The sequence below is a fragment of the Castor canadensis genome, chromosome 9, assembly GCF_047511655.1.
Source record: "Castor canadensis chromosome 9, mCasCan1.hap1v2, whole genome shotgun sequence".
NCBI classification, from domain to species: domain Eukaryota; kingdom Metazoa; phylum Chordata; class Mammalia; order Rodentia; family Castoridae; genus Castor; species Castor canadensis.
Genome location: NC_133394.1, coordinates 125,301,729 through 125,309,618, shown reverse-complemented (window position 1 = coordinate 125,309,618; position 7,890 = coordinate 125,301,729). Strand labels below are relative to the sequence as shown.

At 32.6% G+C, this 7,890-nt stretch overlaps 1 long non-coding RNA gene across 1 annotated transcript in view; it reads right to left on the bottom strand.

Annotated features, from left to right (window-relative positions):
- Window positions 1-7,732: 7,732 nt before the first annotated feature.
- Window positions 7,733-7,890, bottom strand: part of LOC141410777 (uncharacterized) — a 40,348-nt gene continuing 40,190 nt past the window's right edge. Inside the window, exon 3 of the long non-coding RNA XR_012435561.1 lies at window positions 7,733-7,806. This is a non-coding gene — a long non-coding RNA (uncharacterized lncRNA). The remainder of the gene's footprint in view (window positions 7,807-7,890) is intronic.

The following is a 7,890-nucleotide window of genomic DNA, read 5'->3' as shown; positions in this document are numbered from 1 at the left end:
TTTATAGATGAGGAAACAAGATATTTGGACATCAACCACTGAATGTTTAGATGTGTGACATAAACTATGCAGACAGTTTGTTACACATTTTCCCAATGACTATCTCCATCCCAGACCTACTGAATTGCAATCTCTGAAGACCATTTCCAAGATTCAGTATGCTTAGACTCCACAGGTGATTCTCAAACACTCCCCACTTCGGAAGTGGAGAACCATTTTTTCAGTATCTTGACCATACCTAAAATTTGAACCTAGTTTGGTGACAGTCGGTAACCTTTGCCCTTAGCTACCACACTTTTCTGCTTTCCACAGTGTGGACTTCTACACCATCTCACCAGTTTCATAATTTGGGCCTTTTTATCATATGTCTATCCATTTATTATGCTGAAAGTAGCACTAAGGCATAATAACAATTTTAAGGAATTTATTTGAGCAAACAGTGATTATAAATAAAAAACACTAACCTGAACAACAGTTTAGGACTCTGTTGAAAGTAACTCAAGAGACAGGCTTTCCTAGGGTGAATCCAGCAGCATGACAAAGACTTCATCATCAAATTGGTTGTAATTATTTGGTTGTCTATTCCTTTGGAAAGTTCCTGGTTATATAACTAGAATTTAACTAGTACCTTCTAATTACTTTCACTAGAGTTTCTTTTTCTCTGATATAAGCATTTATAAGACATGGTCCAAGTTTTGCTTATGTTTGCATTTCAAGAAGGTGAAGGTTACTTTAAGGTCTAAATGTTTTTAAATGCTCAGCAAAATTTTCAGGCCTAGTTTCTATTTTAATTTGCTTTAGCAATTACAGCTAGTGCTGAGATGAGCAAGAATGTTTATTGAAACAATTTTTCTGATCACTGCTTGATATTAATTTCTATTAAAGAAAAACTCAAACAAATATAATAAATATTATAATTAAGCTATTTGCCATGGCACCAGGTGTGAGCTCAGAAGTTCTCTGAAATCCAAAAGAACAGTGTTGGTCAGTTTTTATGTTTTATCACATTATAAGTCCTCATCTTCAAGGTAACTTTTTTCCATTTTTAGGGATCAAACTGCCTCAGAACTCATAAGTCTGCATTTTTAACATACCATTTAGGGAAGATAGCAATTTTAACATTCAGAGAAAAGTCATGGAAAAGATAAGAGGATGAACTGGAAATTGAATTGGTAGCTTACTCTTGGATTTACTGGTAATGTAAATGGCAAAGGAGAAAAATAATATGATGTACAAAGTCCTATAAATGCATATTACTATCATGAGAGTAAAGTTGTTTATAAAAGAAAAACATTTGCAAAACCATTTATGAATTGATGTTTAAAATATAAATTGTTTTTACAAAAATGTGTAAAAGTAAAAGCAGGAAGCAGTATTAGTGTTATTTCTCTCTACATTTATTTCTTATCTCCCTTTTGAAAATAAGTTGTAAATTACTTTGCATGCTTTCTTAGCACTTGTCATTTTCTATAGAAAAGAAAAATTCAAATCTGCCTTAAATTTTTATTCACTTCTATTCAAGGGAATGTTTTCATTACTCTGTAGAAGAATTTGGTTGTGTATGTCCAAAATATTTCAAATAAAATTTAACAACACAGTTTTGTCATACCGTGCATTATAGATGCTGACAAAAATGTGCTTTATTACTATAATATAACTACCTGCTAAATTGATCTTTTGTTCAGATTTTTAAAACATCTATATCTAAGTAGTTATTAATTTATTCCTTTACTCTCTTTTATATAAATTTCTCTGAGCCTGTTACCCAGAGAAATAGTTAGTTTTTATGAAACCAAAAAGTTTTTATGTCTCATGATATAAATATTAAACCAGAAACATTCAGCTTCAACAAATTGAACAAGTACGTATTGTGAACCTACAATATGCTAATTACTTTTCCAGGCTTTGTAGCCATATAAGTAAATATGGAAGAAACACCAACAAGAATTTCTGTTGTCTTGGATGTAGTAGGAAAAGACACAGAAATCATGGATAGAGTCTAGTTGTCATATGAATGTGTAAGAATCTTATGAATCTTCATAAGATGGAAGTCTAAAGGATATTTTTGTGGGAAAAATTAAGAATTCTAATTTAGAAGGATTGTTTTTTCATATATGTTATTTACAAATAGACTAGCATATATTTTTGTCTTCTAGACATAGGGAAACAGTCAATGCTGGAGAAATTAATTTGAGGATTCCTGGAATAGATTTGAAAACATGGCTTTGGATAGAATTATTTAAGGAGGTAGCATATAAAATGGAAAGGAAAAGGCCAGTAATTCAGCTTTTGTCATTCTGATATTTAGAGGTCCAATGAATAAAGGAACTCAATGAATGAACACAGAGTGGCAAGTCAGGCAGAAGGAAAATCAAGAGATGAAAACACAAAGAAAGTACTGCTTAGGTAAAGCTATTGAATACTTGTGAAAAATAAAGAGAAAATCCAGACCCCATGAAATTATTAAAGTACTCAATTTGAAAGTCATTGGTGATTTCTACCAGGATATTTACAGTCTGTGGAGTTTTAAAATGCAGCTTTAAAAACATAGGAGATCAGAAAGTTGAGAAAGAATAAGAAACTCTAAGACTGATTACTCTGGAAGAAGATAATTACTACTTACAGACACCTATTCTGTGTTTAACATTGCTTCAGTGTTAAGCTTCAATGGTATAATATTTTTTTCAAAGGTAAAATGTTTTTGAGAGTAGATGCTCAGAAAATCTATATCACTTTATGGTTATCTATTATATGTACAATGTATGAAGTCTTAAATTTCTGATTTCAAAATTCTATAAGGAAGATGGTATTTCCTCTCTCTTCCATAAGATCTGTAGGCCTAAAGAGGTAAAATAATAATAATAATTCATAATACACTCATACATAAAAGGGGAAAAGACATGCAAGGATGTTTGCTTCTTCCACTCAGTGCTGGTCTTTCATTCAAAAGAAACACACACACACACACACACACACACACACACAGCAATCATACAGAGATGAGATACGAGATGATCAGGCCAGGCAGGCATCCATAACATTCTCTTCAGGCAAAGTAGTTATATTTCAAGGCACAGTAGAACTAGAAATAGTTATATTTCTAGTGCTTTGATTGGTACTAAAAGGCACTTATTCAGTAAAACCCAAAACTGAATCTGAATGCTGTGATGGAAAGAGCTTTTTGTTATTAGTTAAGAGAAAATCAGTTTGGCTTCATGTGTCTTTTGATTTTTAAAGCTAAAGGACTGACTGAGAGCATCGTTAGGGTCCATGTAGATTTGAAATTCTATGACCTCTTAATCTCCTGCAGTCATCCAACACAGGAAATAGGAAAAGATGATTGATGATGACAGTAGAGAGACCACTATGTTTGCACATAGTCTCCATCATAACGATGCTGCTCTGCATTTATACAATCAGTGCATTTAAAAGAATTGAACTGATCATTATTTTATGAAATGTAAAGATATAACTACATAGTCATTTAAATGCATAGATGTTTATACTCAAGATTTCTAAATGAAATGCTAGCGCAGTCTTTAATTAAAGCAGTCTTATCACAAATTTTTCAGAGCAACATTATCCAGTCCTTTAAAAATGCCAGATAATATTAGAATAATTAATGCACAAAATGCTTAAATTGCACTTTCTGATTTTGTGATGACTTAATGTAGTATAACACTGATTATGTCTTCTTAGGGAATGAGTGTGAAATGAGAGTATGCGTGTATTATATGAGAATCACTTATACAGAATGTTGTAAACATTTTTTAGTGAACATGCTTTTTAAAAGTGAGCTAAAACTTTCAGTTACCTTTCTTTACTTGTTCATAATAAACATGTTGTATTTGCTAAATCAATATATATTTAACTGTAATATTTATTAAGTGTTATTTAAGTAGTTATTTATAGTTAAACTTTGCGTCTCAGGGAAAAGATCATTGTTTTCTTACACTGAAGCATATTTTCAGCATAACTCCTGAAATACAACTTAAATGACACTAATGAATTCTTGCAATATAATGGGCAAGACATTCACAAAACCCCCACAAAATGCAGTGCCTTTAAAAATGTCCATACATTGTTGAACTGTGGATGAAATAAGATAAATGCTCAGAGGCCAGAAAATAGGCAAAGTGAAGAGCATTTTCCAAGGGACTCCACCTTCTCTGTGCCCAGAGGCAAGGTTTGAACAGGTCAAGCATGTACTTAAATGAGGCCTGGAGTCTTCTAGCTAATAAGAAGCTTATCAGTGCTACCTATCACAGATCAGGACTCCTGAAAGTTAGTATCTCAGTGGTAAATTAAGGAAAAAATGATGTTCCACAAGTAAATTAAAAAAACTTAGTGTGAAGAGGTCTTTGTTTGATAATGTGCACAGGGAATTGGAAGAAGCAATCAGAGTTTTTTTTAAAGAAAAGTAAGGATTTTAAACCATTCCACCAAAACTAAGTTGTATCATAATTATCTAAGAAGAGAAGGCAACGAAGTAAAGTAAGTCAGTACATTTTTGAGGAAACAATAACAAGAATCATTATTAACAAAAACCATAAGATCAGAGCTCAAAATACTGCTGATGTTAGAATTATCATCAGAATAATGAATTTACAGAATATAAAGCAAATATGTCAAATAGGCTTCAACAAACAAGAATGGGAATTGATATTATAAAAAAGGAGAAAGAGGACACCAAAATTTATTTGGCAGTTCCTGATACTAGGAAATAAACACAGAAATAAAACATTTTATGAGACACTATTGAAAACAGAATTAGTGAACTGGAATATCAATATGAAGAAATAAATATGTGCCTCAACTCGCAGTGGGTTTATATTCCCCCCAAAACATTATAAATTGAAAATGTTATAAAGTGTAAAGGTATTTAATAAACCTAGCCTACTGAACATCACAGCTTAGCCTAATCTTCCTTAAATGTGTTAAGAATCCTTAAGTTAACCTTCAGTTGGGCAAAATCATTGAACACAAAAACATTTTATAGTAAGCATTGAATAACACATGCACACACAGGTACAGGTATTTTATAGACATGATGGGATGCAAAAACAGAAAGAACACAATATCAAAACAATGCAGGCAACAGAGCACACTGTAGGGTGCTGGTTGCCTGCACTTAGAACCATATATATGGCGGACAATTGGTAGCAGCAACTCACTACAGCTGTCCAGCATTGCAAGAGAATACTGCATCATGTGTCACTAGCCAGGAAAAGGTCAAAAGTAAAATTCAAAGTATGGTCTCTAGTGAAGGTGCCTCACTTCTGCAGCATCATAAAGTTAAAAAACCATATATTGAATCATCTTAGATTAGAGACAGTTTTTAACCCAGAATATAAAACAAAAAGAAAAAACTTAAACATGCACTACTGAAAAACAATAAAACAAACAAAAATTTCCCATCCTCATGGAGTCCCACATAGTGAAGACCAACAGAAAACAAGGTAGGTAATTATACACACAGAGATACAGGTCCATATATGGTAATACTATGGGAAGGCACAGCAGCAGTTTAAAATAATCTGGTACAGCCCTGTTGAAAATTGATATTTTGACTAAAGCTACAGGGGATGTGAGAACATTAGACATGTAGATATTGTGGAAACAACATCCCAGAACAATGATTAAAACAAAAGAGTGAAGGTCTAGCATGTTTGAGAAGTTAGACTTAAAGGCAAGCCTGAAGGAGATTGAGCTAAGAGAGAACAGGCCTTTGGTTTATGTGTAAGGTAAAATGGATAACCACTGGTGAGTTTTGAGCATTAAGTAATATAATCTGAAGAATATTTCTTAACGTTCAATGTGGTCTCCTATTGAGTATAAACAGTATCAAGAATGACAGTGTAGAGACTCAATACATACAAGGTACAATTGCTGACTTTATTATGTCATGGTATTTTTATAGAACTGCCATAGAGTCTATGAAGAACTTACAGAATCATTTGTCAAAGCAGGAGAAAAAGTTTAAGTTCCTCTCTAGATTTCCCTTTTAACCCAAGGCCTTATGTCATTTTTGGGCTTTGTGTAGATAACAAGTCAAGGTTGACAGCTGATGAACTGGTATGGGGTAGGTAAAAGGAAGATACAGAGAATCTGTTTTCTAGGTCCAGAGTAGGTGCAGCAGAAGAGACCTGTCTATGGACTAAGACACAGGTAACCCAATCTGGGTTAGAGAGCCTTCTGGTTTTAAGACCTTGTGACCACCATGGATAGGGGACTAGTGAGAACTAGAGGATATGAACGAGTTGAGGTTGTAATACATACATATATGGAAACAACACAAGGAAACTCCCTGCAAAAACACCATGGTTTTTTTTTTATCTTTTTTTTTTCTACAAAATTGGAGAACAGGAGGACAGAAGAGGCTGGGGTGTAGTGGCACCTGTGGGAGGGGGTAGGTGATAAAGGAAGGGGTAGGCAGATGAATACAGTGCAAATACTGTGTACACATGTATGTAAATGCAAAAATAATACCTGTTGAAACTGTTCCAGGAATCTGGGGAGGGGTGATGAAGGAGAATGGTGGAGGGGATGACTTCAAGTATGATACATTTGGTACAGTGTAAGAACTTTTGTAAATGCCACAGTGTACCCCCACCCAGCACAACAATAAAGGAAACAAAATAAACAAAAAGACCTTAGGGAAAGTCTCTCTATATAGATTTGTCTTTGTTTCTTTTATAAAAATTTTACTTAATATGTCATATGTACAGAAGGGCATATGAAACAAAAGTGAACATCCATCCTGCTATCCCAATATTAAGAAATGATAGTGACTCAAAAGCCTTGTGAGGTACCAATTCTCAACCACATGACCTTTAATTACTTTCTCTCGGAATAGCTTTGATCTTAAATTTTGTGATAATCCTACTTTATTTTTCATTATACTTTATTTTAACCAACTTTGTATAAATAATACTAATAACAATAACAAATATACAAATAAGGATGAATAAATATTTCATTTTTTCTGCATTTATTCATTCAATAAACATTTTTTCTTACAGCACTGGGGTTTGAACTCAGGGCCTCATGCTTGCTAAGCAGGTACTCTATCACTTGAGCCACTCTGCCATCTCCAATAAATATTTTTAATAAATATTTATATATGTATATATATTTCTGTGATTGCTATTTTTACTTCATATTGAATTTGTGAAATTCAGCTGTTAATGCAAGTAACTTTAGTTCATTGATTTTCACTAGTGTATAATATTTCATTATAGAAAAATCCCATAAATAAATTGATATAATACATATTTAATGGACATTTGGATTATTTCAGAATATTTTCTATGATGATTTTTGCATATAGAAAACACAGTGAAGGTGAATTTCTGGATCAATATTACTAGATATTGTCAAATAATTTTCAAAAGTATTTGCACCAATTTACACTCCCAATGTGGAATGTAAAAGTTTCCTTTATTCAGCTTGTATACCATTGCTGAGTATTGTCAGAAGTTTTAATTTTGCCCATGTGGACCTTTTGTCTTTATTTCACATTGTGTTTTAATTTTTATTTCTCTATGTGCTATTAAAATAGAAAGTTTCAAATATGTTTTGGTCAATCCTGTCTTCTTTTATAAAGTGTGTGTCTTCTGCTTTCTCCCTTAGGGTTGTTTTACTTTATCATGTGATTTTGGGAAAATAAATACATATTTAAAACTAAACGAACAATAACATTAACATAAAGTAAATACTCACATGTATACTCACATTATAAATAGTAGTTCTGGGCCAGTTCTATGTGTACATGTGTCTTCTTACACTCCATTATCTTTCTACCCTCTGGAAAACAATTTTTAATTAACAGAGTTTATAAGTTAAAATACTCAAATTTATCAACCACTGTATCTTAATAAATCCTTCCTC